This window comes from Podarcis vaucheri (assembly GCF_965113315.1).
Source record: "Podarcis vaucheri genome assembly, chromosome: 16".
In the NCBI taxonomy this organism is placed as follows: Eukaryota; Metazoa; Chordata; class Lepidosauria; order Squamata; family Lacertidae; genus Podarcis; species Podarcis vaucheri.
Window position 1 is genome coordinate 4,629,214 of NC_138754.1, and position 15,643 is coordinate 4,644,856.

At 50.6% G+C, this 15,643-nt stretch overlaps 1 protein-coding gene across 3 annotated transcripts in view; it reads right to left on the reverse strand.

Moving 5' to 3' along the window:
* PI4KB (phosphatidylinositol 4-kinase beta) overlaps positions 1-14,257 on the reverse strand; it is a 51,612-nt gene extending 37,355 nt beyond the window's left edge. The window contains exons 1-2 of one of the 3 annotated variants that reach the window (XM_082202132.1): positions 14,024-14,257; positions 11,471-11,593 (exon numbers count right to left, since the gene is read on the reverse strand). The gene's annotated coding sequence lies outside the window, so the exon portion shown is untranslated. The remainder of the gene's footprint in view (positions 1-11,470; positions 11,594-14,023) is intronic. The other 2 variants (XM_082202130.1, XM_082202131.1) reach the window with 2 other exon arrangements.
* Between the last annotated feature and the right edge of the window lie 1,386 nt (positions 14,258-15,643).

Sequence of the window (15,643 nt, forward strand, 5' to 3'; positions counted from 1 at the left end):
CTTTCCCACTTGACAAGAGAGATTGTGGCCCAATGTACAGAGCGCGGCTAGGATTCAAATCCCACTTTTGACACCCATTCTTAAGGTAGAAACCAACCCTACTCCCATGCAGTATCAACGCTATTGATACTATTGGTTTCCGGAGTTTTCACTGCGGCTCCCTCGTTTGGCCAGAGGTGGTCACCTTGGGCTGAACCCGGCCCAAGATCCCCGGAGTCACCAGTTCCAAGGCCTGCTTGTGACTTCCAGTCCCGACGCCACAGCAGAAGACGGCAGAAGCTTCTTAAAAAATTAACCGTAGAGCATAAAGAGGCTGCCCTCCTTTTTTTACCGCTGGCCACATATGTGCGCTAAAAGCTTCTCTAACCTCTGGGAAACTGCCGGAGACTCCTGGAGTGTGGAAGGCAGGGAGAGAGTGGGAATACTTCTCTCACGATGTGGGCAGAGGCTGCTACCTCTTCATAACATACAGTGGTCCCTCTGGTTACGAATGCTTCAGGTTACGAGCTCTGCTCACCTGGAAGTAGCTGCTCCTGGTTGTGAACTTTGACCCAGGATGCAAATGGAAATTGCACACCAGAGGCATGCACGCAACGGGAGGCCCCATTAGTGAAAGCGCGCCCCAGGATAAGAACGGTTTCAGCTTAGGAATGAACCTCCGGAACAAATTAAGTTCGTAACCAGAGGTACCACTGTATCCTTCTTTCCATCCTGCCACCATCAGAAGCACATTTGGTGGGAGAAGGCAGGCCTTTTTGGTGGTGGCTCCCTGACTCTGAAACTCCTTCCCTAGAGAAGCCAGACAGACACCCTCTTTGCTGTCCTTCAGCCAACAGGTGAATACTGTTTTATTCCAACAGGTCTTCGGGAACTGACTGGATTTTAAATAGTGCTGTGATGAATTTACTATCTATATTTTAACATATCTGTTTTGATGTTGTGTTAATTCTATTGTGCTTTAATTTATTTTTACTATTATTTTTTATGTTTTCAGTGTATTTTATCTGAATTGTTTTAATTTGTGTAAGCTGCCTGCAGTCTCAGTATGGGGAAATGGTGGGATGTAAAAAAAATAACGTACTAATATTGGTCCCAGAGCAGCCTTACGAAAGCAGCTGTGCTGTTTTGGAATCTGGTGACTCAACTTGTGGTTGTCCCAGAACTAAGAATGTTGACTGTGCAGCAAGAAGGCGCTGTTAAAATACTAAAATCTCCACCGCTCCGTAGATCCAGCACAGGTCCACGGCACAGGTCGTACCGGACCGAGAAGTCGTTAACAGGATTAGTTTAATGGTACTAGAACGGGAACAGCATGTAGGTTGACAGGCAGCAGTCTCTGTTCGCTGCAAGTGTCTAAGGGATCTGTAGTCTAACGGCCTGCCATTTTGATTTCCTGGTGGGAGCTGCGTGCCCTTTACTGACTGGACCCAGCCAAAACCCCAGCCCCGTCAGCAAGAGCCTCTGGTGGCAGCATAGTGGTTGGTGTCAGACCAGGACCTGGGAGACAGCAAGGTTCAAACCCCCCCCCCCCCGCCTCATGAAGCTCACTGGGTGTGTCATTGGGGGCAGGATGCTGCCTCCCTCAGCCTAACCTGCCTCATAGGGCTGTGGCAGGGATTAAATGAGATGGGCAGGGGAGAATCACAAACACCACCTCAAGCTCCTTGGATTTAAAAAAAAAGGTGAGATATGAATGCAATGAATAAATAAATAAATATTATAATTAATAATAATTTGATTTATTGCCCGCCCTTCAAGCTAAGGTTCCAGGGCAGGTTGCAACACTTTGAAACGCAGCATTTAAAAAGTTCTAAACAAATTACAGCAACAGGTTAGGTCTGGGGTCAGCACACTTTTTCAGCAGGGGGCCAGTCCACTGTCCCCTCAGACCTTGTGGGGGGCCGGATTATATTTTGAAGGGGGGAAATGAACTTGGGCAACACGTGGAGAAGTGTCAAGAGCGCCAAAGGACAGGTGCAGATGTAGAGCCAGGTGAACTGAACGCAGGTGAAGAAAGTGGGAAGATCTGGGCAGGTTGGCAGTAAGCCCAGAGGAGAGGACGGAGAGGCCCCACCTGACAGCCACAAATCTATCAGGAAAATGAAAGGGTCTGTGGCGAGCAGAAGTCAACAGCTGGCTACTGACTGAAGCCAGAACCTGCGAGTCCCTGGGATGCAGAAAGCTCCCAGCACCAACTCAGACCCTAGAGTCCAACTAAGCTCAGCGCTGGCTGCTGACACTCAGCGGCAGAGTCTCTCCAGGGGCTTAAAGAGGGAGTCTTTCCGAGGTGTCACAGGGCTTTGAATCCAGGGCCTTCTGCATTCGGTGCAGGTGCTGACTGCTGTCCTTCCCCAAAAGATAATTCAAGGCTGTAGTCCTCATGGTTGTGCATAAAGGGCTGATTTAACAGGAAAACACAGGAAGATGCTTCTCACAGTGTCAGCCCCTTGGTCGCACTGGCTGAGTATTGTCTACACGGACTGGCAGTGGTTCTCCAGGGCTTCAGGTAAGGAGCCTGTCCTGGAGATGGCGGGGGCTGAACTTTCTGCATGCTGAGCAGATGCTCTGGCCCCGAGCGTCATCCCTTCCCTTGTGATCTTCAAACGTTAAGAGTCACTGCAGCAGAGCTATGCTTCCTCACGCACCCAGAGATTAACGCGCACACACAGCGCTGAAGAATTAATCCCTTCTTTCCAAAAAGGGAAGCTTTCACTTAGAGGAGTTTCCTGCCAATAACACTCCCAAATTCAAAGCGCCACACAAGAGAGGATTTGCAGCCTGCGAAGAACACGCTAGCAGGTCACAGGGTCCGAAATTAAATGACTCCCTACTAATTAAAGGATGGAATGAATACCCAGTTTTATCTGCTTAGCGTGTGATGTAACCACTGGAAGGTGGGGCCCTGGGCACGGCCGGCTTCTCTCATCAAAAGCCCCAGAGGAATTTTGCCTTCTATGATCTTTTGTCCCTCTCCCCCTCCAATGCTTAAAATAAATGTGGAAGAGCTGCTGCTTTCAGCAGACTCAGGTTAATCCAGGGACTAGCACCAGGGGATTTGTAGTCCAGGATCCACGACTGCAGCAGCTTTCCAAAGTAAACAAGCCCAAAGAGAACCAGAGAACCCTTCCCACAGCAACTTCTACCATAGAACCCCGCAGAGCAGCCTTACCCAGCCCCCCTGCTATATAATATTTATATATCCGTTTCCTCAAGGGCTCTCTTGCAAATCTTTACAACAGCCTTACAAGGCTGGCCAGGATCATCCCCACGTTTTGGGGGGATTTGGCGAGGAAGAGAAGCAGTTTGCCCATGGTCGCTCCCCAAATTCGCAGCTCCTGTTTGGTAGGAAGCAGGAGAGGACGGGGAGGGGAATTCCAGAAGGGAACTCAGCCTGAGGCCAAGAGCCAGTTAGCTCTCCACTGCCAGAGGATGAGGCCGCTCAAGATCTCTCAGGGGATTCCCACACAGGCCCTCCTGTCACATTTAACCACATTTTTCTTCACCTTGCTCATCGGAGTATCCAAAGCAGATTGTGCTTTAAATATATACAGTGGACGCTCGGGTTGTGAACGTGATCCGTGCGGGATACATGTTCACAACCCGCGTCTGTGCACGCACGGGTTGCGATTCAGCGCTTCTGCGCATGCGCAACCACAGAAACCCAGAAGTAACCTGTTCCGGTACTTCCGGGTTTCGGCGGTCCGTAACCTGAAAAAAACACAACCTGAAGCGGCTGTAACCCGAGGTATGACTGTACAGTGGTACCTCGGGTTAAGTACTTAATTCGTTCTGGAGGTCCGTTCTTAAGCTGAAACTGTTCTTAACCTGAGGCACCACTTTAGCTAATGGGGCCTTCTGCTGCTGCGCCGCCGCTGGAGCACGGTTTCTGTTCTCATCCTGAAGCAAAGTTCTTAACCCGAGGTACTATTTCTGGGTCAGCGGAGTCTGTAACCTGAAGCGTATGTAACCCGTGGTACCATTGTATATATATGAAGGGGGGGTGACAGCATAGTCAATGGGCTGTACCCAGCTAAATTTTACTCCAAGTAGACACACTGAAATTAATCATCCTAGCTTAGTCACACACCTTCATTTTGACGGGTCTTTGCATCGGAGGCAACCTGATGCAAAACACAAAGTTAAGGATGTGAAACCATCCAAAAGGAGTTAGGAACATCGGAAGAGCTGCCTTCTGGGTCAGGCCAGGATCCTGCTCTCACAGTGGCCAACCGGATGCCCCAATAGGAAGCCCACAAGTGAGATCGGACTGCCCCGGTATTCTCCAATTGTCATTCCACAATATCTGGTATTCAGAGGTAGATTATCCTTGGGCATGGAGGTTCTGCTGCCACAAGAGACCTCCGCAAGGATAGCCCTGCTGGCCAACTGCCCATCCCAGCGGTGGCCACCCAGGGGCCTGTGGGAAACTCACAAGCAGGACCCGGGTGCAAGAACCCTTTCTCCTCCCGTGGCTCCCAGCAACTGGTATTCAGAAGCGTTACTGCATCCGACCGTGGAGGCAGCGCACAGCCACTGTGACTCGTGGCCTTCTCCTGTATTCGTCCAAAGCTCTTTTACAGCCATCCAGGAGAGCTAAACTGAAAAATAAATATTATTATATTGCTTTAAAGAGCTGTCCTAGGCAATGGCTGCACCCCGTGGCAGAGGATTAGCGATCTCTCCCAAGTTAATTACGCTTTGCATGAAAGCTGGAAGCTGGGATTGTGGAACCAGCCCAGATAGCGCCAGGATAAGCTCCAGACATCTGGTGGCTATTAAACGGTGTTACTTTCCTCCCCAAGGCTGAGCGTTTTGCAGAATTTGCTGCCCACCCACCTCCCAAGGACAGAACACGTGGCTCTCGTTGAAGTTTCGCTTACGAGGCCTACGTTAAGCGCCGCAACCTCGCCTCAGCCCCCATCCCTTCTCCGACTCCATGTCAAGAAATCGCTTCAAAGGTCAAGGAAAGCAGGCCTAGCCTGAAGTCGACAACAAGAAAAGCAGGGACTTTGGGGTGGGAGGGCAGGTGAAGAACAGGATTACACCTGTCTATGAAGCCAGCACCAATCCAGACCTAAATTAAACAGGGCAGTGGGGAAAACCCCCACCATCTTTCAAGCATGGGACTCTTCTTGGCGTAGAGGAAAGACTCGCTGGACGGGAATTAGGCTTTTTCCACAGAGGCCGAGCCAAGGAAGGCTAAAAAATAAATAAATTAAAAGTCTCCTGTTCGGTCAGCCCAAAGCACTTTGGACGCGTCAGAAACTTGCACACTCTGACAGATTCTGGTAGCTGCAGGAAGGGTCTCTCAGTCCTCTGAATCAACCCCAGGCCCCTTGTGCTGATGCTTTGCATAAATATAAAGATTCTAGTCCTCATTGTTCAAAGTCCTCGCCTGTAATCTCCTCCCCTCCCTTCCCAAGACACCTCCATGCTCCCTCCAGTCTTCAATAAGTCAATAATTTCTTACATCTCTCTCCTTGGCTGCTGTCCCCTCTTCCTTCGGCCAGGAATTCTACAAGGGTGCTGCTGGTGGGGGGGGGTCACTGCAGAGAAGGCTCTGCTCTTGGAAGCTGCCACCAAGGGCAGAGAGCAGGGTATCTGCAGAGGGCCTTAAAGGACACAAAAGGACATGATTGGAGGTGGTGCGTCTCTGGTGTGACCTCTGGGCTGTTTCGGGGCTTTAATACAGGGGTGGAGATCCTGTGGCGCGTCAGGTGTTGCCGCATTCCAGCTATCATAATCATCATCATCCCCCCTGACCACACTGGCTCTTAGGGCTGATGGGAGCTGAGAGCCCAACCACAGGATGTGGAGAGCCACAGGTCCTGCTTTAAAAAGCTCAAAGCCCAGACCTTGAACTAGGCTGGGAAAATAATTTGGAAGCCTGTAATCCTGGAGAGGCTAATAGTCACGATGCTACATGCAACCTCCACTTGCAGAGGCAGTCTACCTTTGAAATGCCAGAGGCTGGAGGCACATACCGGGAGAGGGCTTTTGAAATAGGTAGGGCCCCATATGCACTATAATTCCACATTAAACAGCCGTGGCTTTCCCCAAAACACACTGCGAACTGCAGTTTGTTCAGGGTGCTGAAAATTATTAGCAGGAGACCCTTGTTCCCTCTTACAGAGCGGCAATTAATAGAGCGGTTTAACAATCCATCTCTCTCTCTGGGTATTGGAAAATATAGCTGCAGCAAGGAATCCTGGAACCTGTAGTTTCCTGAGGGAACCAGGGCTCTTGCTGTCAGTCACTCCTAGCTCCTCCAAAGAACTAACATTCCCAGGATGCCTTGGGGGCCGCAGCAGCAGGGAAATGGGCTTTTGCAAACCACCTCCAAACGGGTTTGCGCAAACAAGTTTTAAACCAGGTTTTGCAAACTGAAAAAATGATGCAAACGATAAGACAGAAGGGGTGGGGGGACCCTTCCATGTCTTGCTAATGAGGAGTGGTTAAACTACTCTGTCAGCTGTAAGGGGAACTGAGGCCTGCTCCTAACAGCTTTAAGCACCCTGAACATACTACAGCTCCCATGATTCTTTGGACAGAACAAAGTGGTATGATAGTGATTGAAATGAATACGGCTGAAAAGGAGGCCCTAGATTTCTACCCAAGAAGGCAGTGATCCCAGGGAATTTTGCAGCATCAACAGGGGGCGGGGAGGAGCAGACAGCTGAACTTGTGCAAGGGCAATTTAGCAGGATGAGTATCCTTTTTTTTTTAAATGTACACACACAAAGAGGCAAGTCTGAACCAAGCCACTGAGTCACACGGAGATGGCGGCAACTGCCGGGGGTTTGCTTCTGAAGAGTCATTGCTCCCAGAGTTCTTGCAGGCTGGACTATCACAGCCATGTGCTCACATACACACAGAGGGCCACGAGCGCTGGAAAACCACTTCGCCATCCCACACCATTCTGTCGCAGTTGACTCACCCGCTTCACAACCATCTGCCTGCGCTGGGCGATGAATGAGGCTGGTCTACCTTACAGGAAGGGCGGGGCATATCGGAAGTCTTTCGCTAGACTCCAATTCCCAGCAGCCAGCATGCCCAAAGGTCAGGGAGGATGGCGGGAGATGTAGTCCAGCAAGAGCTGGAGGGCGACAGTCTCCTCACCCGTGCCTGACAGAATCACTGTGAGCAATGAAAGGGGGTTGGACTAGATGACCCCTGGGGTCCCTTCCAACTCTACAGTTCTATGTGTCTATGACTTGCCTAACTGATCTAACCTGGGGAAAGGTGGTAGCTCAGCGGTAGAGCACCTGCTTTGCATGCAGAAGGTCCTGGGTTCAATCCCTGCCATCTTCAGGCAGGACTGGGAGGGACTCTATCTGAAACCCAGAGAGATGCTGTCTGGCAGCATAGACAATACAGAGCTACCTAAACTAAGGGTCTGAGTATAAAGTCAAATCTTGGATCATGACCATGAGGACTAGAATCTTAGTATTAATTTTAAAGCTAGTGACATAGGGCACCCGCTTTACGCGCAGAAGGTCCCAGGCATTTGGAGGTAGGGCTGAGAGAGGAGAGCTGCTGCCAGTCAGTGTAGACAATATGGAGCTAAACAGACCAAGGGTCTGACTTGGTAATATATGTTATTATTAATAATAATAATACCTCTCCTCCCATTACATATCTTTAGCCGCCAGGCAAAAACATTCCTCATAACTCTTTAGCCAATTAAGCAACATATAGGCCAAAGACTTAAGAGGGATGTTTTTAACTAGCGGATGAAGATATGTAACGAAGCTGGCAGTCAAACCTTTCTGGGGAGAGCATTCCATAAACAGGGAGCCATCGCAGAAAAGGCTCGTTTCCATGCGCAGATGGCACACAAAGAAGGCCCTCAAATGACAGCCGCATGATCTAAATGTTGGTTCATATAGGGATAGGCAGTCCTTGGGCTCTTATGGTCCTGGGCTGTTCAAGACTTCTTAAGTCAAACCCAGCACTTTGAATTGGGCCCCAAAGCTAACTGGCAGTCAGTGCAGTTGGACCAGGATCAGTGTAATATGCTCAAACCGTCTTGCCTCACCGAGCAACCTGGCCACTGAAATCTGCACCAGCTGAGGTTTCCGAACCGCCTTCAGAGGCAGCCCCATGTAGAATGCGTTGCAGTAATCTAAGCTAGAGGTTACCAGAGTACAGATGACAGAAATTAGGCTAGCCCTGTCCAGATAGGGGCGCAGCTGGGCAACCAGCCAAAGCTGATGGAAGGCATTCCATGCCACTGAGGCCACCTGAGCACCCCCAGGCTGCGTACCTGCTCCTTCAGGGGGAGTGTAACCCCCTAACAGAGCCTCAGTCTTATCTGGACTGAGTTTCAATTTGTTGGCTCTCATCCAGTGCATAATGTATTTTTAATCTTTGTTGGAATCCGCCCAGAGTGGCTGGGGAAGCCCAGCCAGATGGGCGGGGTACAAATAATAAATTATTATTATTATTACTACTACTACTACTACTACTACTGAGGCAAGACAACAGCTCAGCTCATCCACTGCCACACCTGCAGATGTAAAGGAGAAGAATCCTAAGAAACCAGAGGCTTTTCTCTTGGGCATAGTCGGCCAATTGGTGTCAAAGAAAGATAGAACATTCTTTCTGTATGCTACAACAGCAGCAAGAATACTCATCGCAAAGTATTGGAAGAATCAAGATCTACCAACGCTGGAAGAATGGCACATGAAGGTGATAGACTATATGGGACTGGCTGAAATGACGGGCAGAATCCGAGACCAGGGAAAAGAGACGGCAGAAGAAGATTGGAAGAAATTTAAAATCTATCTTAAGAAATATTGTAAAATTAATGAGTGCTAAAATGTTGTGGTTAAAGAAGGCAAGGGATTACAGCTGTAAAAGATTAAGTAAAAGAAAAGAAAAGGGAAAAATTAGATAAAATTAAGGGGGAGGATTTGCTGAAATAAATTTGGGAATTGGAATGCAGAAAGGGGAGGTATGGGGAAGTCGGTGAAGTAAGTTTTAAGAAAAAAGGTTTTGAAATTATACGTGTTTATTTGTTTTTGTGTGTGTATGTTTGTATTGTGTATTGTGTGTTTTTATAATTTGTGAAACTCCAATAAATATTTTTTTTAGAAAAAAAGATGTAAAGGAGAAGAAGAGCTATGTGGCATCAGCATATTGCTGACAACGTACTCCAAAATTTGGGATGACCCTACTCAGCGGTTTCATGTAGATGTTAAAACACCATGGGGGATAAAACTGAACCCGGAGGAACTCCACACTGAAGGCTCCGTGGCGCCAAAGAGCCCTCCCCAAGCATCACCCTCTGGAAACAACCACCCAAGTAGGAACGTAACCACTGCAAAGCAGTGCAACCCACCCCTAACTTGATAGCTTCCTGTGTTCCTCCTTTTGGGGAATATAGTATAGTAATCCAACAATATCTGGAGGGAATCAGGGTGGGGAAGGCTCACATGCACAGAGTCCTCTGGGTGTTTAAAACTGAATGCCTAACACAAACCACTGCTGCTCCAATTTAAAAACAAGAGCAAAGTATTTTGGCAACTTTAAAAGATGAATGGTTTTTGTGTGTGACATAAACTCTTGCAAAGTACGGCAGGCAATACAAAGTGTTATATTGAGCTATACAGCAGACACTCAGGCTGCGAACGTGATCCATGCGGGAGGCATGTTCGCAACCCGCAGCGCTGCGTCTGCAGACGCGCAATTTGGTGCTTCTGCGCATGTGCCGAAACCTGGAAGTAACCCATTCCGGTACTTTCGGGTTCGGTGCAGTGCGCAACCCGAAAATGCACAACCTGAAGCGTCTGTAACCCGAGGTATGACTGTATGCAGTTTCAGGAGTGGGGGAGAATTGTAAGCGGCAAGGTCAGAGGCAAATGAAATGCAGAGGACCGATGGTGGTAACATGGACCTAAGAACGGAAGATGGGCGCTGCAGGAGCCCATCTCATCCTGTATCCTTTTCTCACAGCAGCCAGCCATATGCCTGTGGGAAACCCATAAGCAGGATCCAAGCACGAGAGCCCTCTCTGCTCCTGCCACAAGAAGTTTGTTAGCCCTTTAAGGTGCCGCAAGGCTCTGTCCTTCTTAACGCAAGAGATAGCTGCACCCTCTGGAAAGGATGACGAAAGTAACTAAACAGTGAGAAGGGAACAGCAGTACCAGCACAGGACACAACAGGCACCCAGGCAGGGTGTTTCATGGGAACCTCAGGGGAGCCCTTCAGCTCTGCTGGAAGACCAGCTCCATCGTGCCTCCTCTCCCCCTCAACACCCACCTGAAAGGAGCCTCAGCCAGCCAGGTTAGAAAGCAGCGCTCGTTCTGTCGCCTCCGCAGAAAGACCAGCTCCATCAGGAGCCTCCTAGCCCTGAACTATTCCCATTCAATAGAACTGCTATTTAAACATTTTAAGAATCTGTGTCTGAGTTTCCCTCCCTGCCCCTCTTTCCTTTTGTGCCAGGCCATTTAGATTGCAAGCCTGTGAGCAGAGACTGCCTTGTTTTAACCAGCCATTCTGGAAGCCTTTTCGTGTGTTACCGGTGCTGTAAATAAACAGGCTGCTGAGGGGCCCCCGTTTCTTACTGGCAAAACAGCCTCATTGAATCATTGGCTGAAAGAGGTAGGAGTGTGTGTCTGCTTCGGATTGGAGCACCGGATAAAAAGGGAAGGAAACAGCCCAGACTTGAGAGGTAAGAAAGAAGGAAATTGGATGCGGGGCAATCTCTGGCCTTCCAGATGTTGCTGCATTACAACCCCCATTAGCCCCAGCAAGAATGGGCAATGGTCAGGGATCATAGGATTGTAGAGTTGGAAGAGATCCTGAGCATCATCTAGTCCAACTCCCAGCAATGCAGGAATACGAAGTTATCCCATACAGGGATTGAACTTGCAACTGTGGCATTATCAGCACCATGCTCTAACCAACTGAGCAATGAGGGTAGCGGTAGTGCAGCAACAACTGGAGGGCCAGAGGTTCCCCACACTTGCAGTTAATCATGATTCCCTCCTCCTCTTCTTGAAAATCCAAGAATTGGGAAGTACTAGCCCAATATTGAATTCTGGTGCTGGAGGAGACTCTGGAGAGTCCCATGGACTGCAAGAAGATCAAACCTCTCCATGCTGAAGGAAATCAGCCCTGAGTGCTCACTGGAAGGACAGATCCTGAAGCTGAGACTCCAAGACTCTGGCCACCTCATGAGAAGAGAAGACTCCCTGGAAAAGACCCTGATGTTGGGAAAGATGGCGGGCACAAGGAGAAGGGGACGACAGAGGACGAGATGGTTGGACAGTGTTCTCGAAGCTACCAGCATGAGTTTGACTAAACTGCGGGAGGCAGTGGAAGACAGGAGTGCCTGGCGTGCCCTGGTCCAGGGGGTCACGAAGAGTTGGACGCGACTAAACGACTAAACAACAACAACAGCCCAATACACCACAAAGGAGGCCCATCACGCATGCCCAGAGAAGGAGCCCCATCCATCACTCACCTCTCTCGTGCCCATCCAACCAGGCAGCTTGCCCCTGCTGAGACGCTCGCCCACAATGCCAGCCGAGTCAGCCATCTTTGGAGATGGGGACTCAAAGGGATTCTCTGCGATGATCCTTCACAGCTGTAGGAAGAAAAGCGAGGTGTGTTGCGAGGGGAAATGGAGGAAGCGTCTCGCTCAACCTTTCAGTTGCAGGGGTTTTTGGTCTGCTTTTTAAACACAGCCTCTCTCTCAAACACTGAAATACCAGGAAGGTGTTTGCAGAAATCTGGAGGGATGCCACGCATCACTTCATGTTCAAAAGCATATTCCATTTTTGAAGGGGTGAAGTGTAGCGTTCATCCTCGAAGACTGAAATGTCAGAACGGAAGCTGGTATACACATTCGGGACACTATGGTTCAAGTGCAAAGCCTGGCTCAAACCCTGTAATTTGTTTTCAGAAAGGGGGAAAGGTGGGCAGGGATATAGGGATGTCAAAACCATCATAAAGTTGGTGGGTAGGTTTATAATACAATCTGAAGTGGAAATGCTCGGAAGAGGAGAGGTGGAAGAGGCAGAGAAACTGCAAAGTAAGAATGTAATGGAATCGGATGTCTCTGAATCTTAGAAAAGCCCACTCAGCACGGAGAGCTGCAAAACCAGCAAGGACTCAGAAATGCTCTGAGGACCGCTGGCAAACTTGCTCTGACTCTCCTTTCCCCACACCACAGGCAAAGCTGCATCTTCCCATCCCTACAAAGAAGCAAGTGTATAATTAAAAGAGCTTTTAAAAGAGAAACTTGCTCCTTGGCAACTCAGCGAAGAGGAGGGTGAAAAGGATTCTGAAAAATCCCGGAGGAAGTGGGGTGGGGAAGAGGGAAAAGGTGAGGTATTAAAACCCCAGCATTCCTTAACATTAAGAACAAAAAAATGGCAGTCTTGAGGAGTTGTGGGATACAACCGGTGTGGAAATAGGCCTGCAAAAAGTTACTAGCCTCCCAAATATGTTTTGTTTTAGAAGAAGTCGTCTGGTTTAAACCCTAGAAGCCGCTGCATGACATTAACGTTACAGATAAATGGGTCAGAGGTAATAGAGGAGCAATGGTGAGGAAGGTGTCTCATATCCAAGGACGGGAGAAAGGAAAACGGGGGTCAGGGAATGGAGTGGAAAGAGTCGAAGTGAGGGGGTAGCAGAAAAGGGGCCAGTATTAATTTGCAGAAAGGGGGGTGGGATGGCCAGAGGCCACTAAATCCCAGGAATCAGTGGGGCAAAGAGCGGGGGACAAGAAAGTGGAGGCTGGGGTGTGGGGAGAGATGCAAAACAAGGGGGTATAAGGGAAATAATATTTTGGAGGGAGGTGTTGGGAAGCCAAAGGCTCCCAGAAACCAATGGGGCGAGAGGGTAGGTAGAAGTGGGGCGGGGGGGGGGAGGAAATTAAGGCTGGTGGGATCCACTTGAGGACACTGAGAAGGGGGCGAAAGGGGGCCGAGGAAAGAAACCCCAGGAGCCAGTGGGGCAGTTTTGGGGGAGAACAGGGAGACCTGAACGATGGGAGCTCTTACGTGTCAGAAGAAACGGGGGCAGAGGAGGAGGAACTGGGGCGGGGGCAAGGAGGGCCGGATCCAGAGGCGGCCTGGCAGTGGGGTGGGCAGACCCAAGGAGTCAGTGGGGCAGGGGTTGGAAGGGGGGGGGAGACAGGGCCCTTGAGCCCCCCTGGGGCAAATGACAGGGGGGCAGTTCCTGGCCTTGTGCGGGGGGGGGGGCGTGAAGGGGAGGGGGTGCGAAATCTCCCATGGGCCCCTGGGGCAGGAGAGGGGAGGGGGCGGGCAGACCCAAGGAGTCAGTGGGGCAGGGGTTGGAAGGGGGGGGAGAAGGGCCCTTGAGCCCCCCTGGGGCAAATGACAGGGGGGCAATTCCTGGCCTTGTGCGGGGGGGGGCGTGAAGGGGAGGGGGCGCGAAATCTCCCATGGGCCCCTGGGGCAGGAGAGGGGAGACCCAAGGAGTCAGTGGGGCAGGGGTTGGAAGGGGAGGAGAAGGGCCCTTGAGCCCCCCTGGGGCAAATGACAGGGGGGCAATTCCTGGCCTTGTGCGGGGGGGGGCGTGAAGGGGAGGGGGCGCGAAATCTCCCATGGGCCCCTGGGGCAGGAGAGGGGAGACCCAAGGAGTCAGTGGGGCAGGGGTTGGAAGGGGAGGAGAAGGGCCCTTGAGCCCCCCTGGGGCAAATGACAGGGGGGCAATTCCTGGCCTTGTGCGGGGGGGGGCGTGAAGGGGAGGGGGCGCGAAATTTCCCATGGGCCCCTGGGGCAGGAGAGGGGAGACCCAAGGAGTCAGTGGGGCAGGGGTTGGAAGGGGAGGAGAAGGGCCCTTGAGCCCCCCTGGGGCAAAAGACGGGGGGGCAGTTCCTGGATGTGTCCGGGGGGGCGTGAAGGGGAGGGGGCGCGAAATCTCCCATGGGCCCCCGGGGCAGGAGGGGGGGCAGGGGCCCTGGAGGGAGGGGGCGTTGAGGGGGGAGGGGACGGAGGACCCCCCAGGGGTGCCCTCGGAGGTGCCTGCCTGCCTTCCCCGCACTCACCTCACGCCGTGTCCATGGGAGAGAGGCGGCGGCGGGAGAGAGGGAGGGAGGCAGGAGCCGGCGCCCCGCCGCGGCCTCTCTCTCTCTCAGTCTTTCAGTCTCTCTCCCTGCGGCCGCCTCAGCCTCTTCCAGCCGCCGCCGTCGCCGGGCCCAGCTCCGGGGCTGCCCCCGCCGCCGCCTGAGGGGGCCTCTTTCTTCTCCCTACCCGCCCCGCCGTGAGGTAAATAAATACATTTTTTTTTAAAACTCCCGCCCCCACCTCAGATTAACTTTCTCCCTCACACGCGAATGGGGAGGGGTTCGTTTTATTTTTTATTCATTTAACCGACCCCCCCCCTCTCTCCCCGGAGAAGGCGAAGGACCCCAAGTCAGGGCCCGTTGGCGGCAATGGAGAGAAGGGCCGTAGGTGGCTATGCCAGCGCCTGATTGGGAAGGAGGAGGAGGAGGGAAAAGAAGGCGGGGCCGGCGCTCCGGGGACGCACGCATGCGCAGCGGGTTTCCCCGCTGTGAGTCGCGTGCGGTGCAGTCAGTGGCTGCGTGGAGGTGTCAGGGATCGGGGCCGCCCTTGCAAGCCCGATCGTCATTGCGGGCCATTCCCGAGCAAAGCTGCCCTTCCACTTCTTTCCTTTAAAAACAGTATTAAGTGGCTTGCAATTGGTTTTATACAATTTATTATTTTTAAATAGCATTATGTATTAGTATGAATTCTGAATTTATTGTTATTCACGTTTTATACTGCACTTTACGCTGTTTTTTGCTGCATCAGTTAAGTGTGGTTAGCCGCCCTGAGCCCTGTTTTCTGAACCGGGAAGGGCGGGGTATAAATAAAGAATTATTATTATTAACTGGGGGTGTTATTGGGTTGTTTTTAATTTTGTATTATGCATTGAATGTTTTTATATTGGGATTTGGGGTTTTAACTGCCCTGAGATCTGTGGGTAGAGGGCGGTATGCAAATTTAATAAATAATAATATTTATAGCCCACATTTCCCAATCTCCAAAATCGAATCTGTTTGCAGCTGTTCAGAGGAGACCCATTGACCTTAAGCTGCCTTGCATGGAGGCAGACCACAGCTCTCTACAGGTCAGCAGTATTTGGCAGGGGCTCTTCAGAATTTCAGAGGAGTACCTGGAGACGCCAGTCAGTGGGGATGCAACCTGAGACTTAATGCAAAGCATACAGTTTTTGGGTCAGCTGTTTAGCGCGGAAGAGACAGGGAGAGGTGACGTCCTCTTCTTGTTCTTTTTAAATAAATTTATTCGTTTGGTTTTTCAAATTAATGTTTTGCAATCAGATATCCAACATACAACATAAAAGCAAGATTCCAAAGAATCTCCTAGACTTCCCTTCTTCAGGTCCTGTTGTTAATCATTTCCTCCTGCATCTTTTATAATAATCCAACTCTTTTTTACATCGCCACTACTGTATATCCAAAATTCACCATTGCAAAATTCGCTACAAGTGCTATTCCAATCCTACTAATGATTTTAAGTGTTTGCAATGGTTTTTAAGATAAATTATAATTCCCCCGCCCCATTCCTTATTAAAATCCTCTTCAAATATCTGAAGGGACGTCCGGTGGAAGATGGAGCGAGCTGGTTTTCTGCTGCTCCAGACG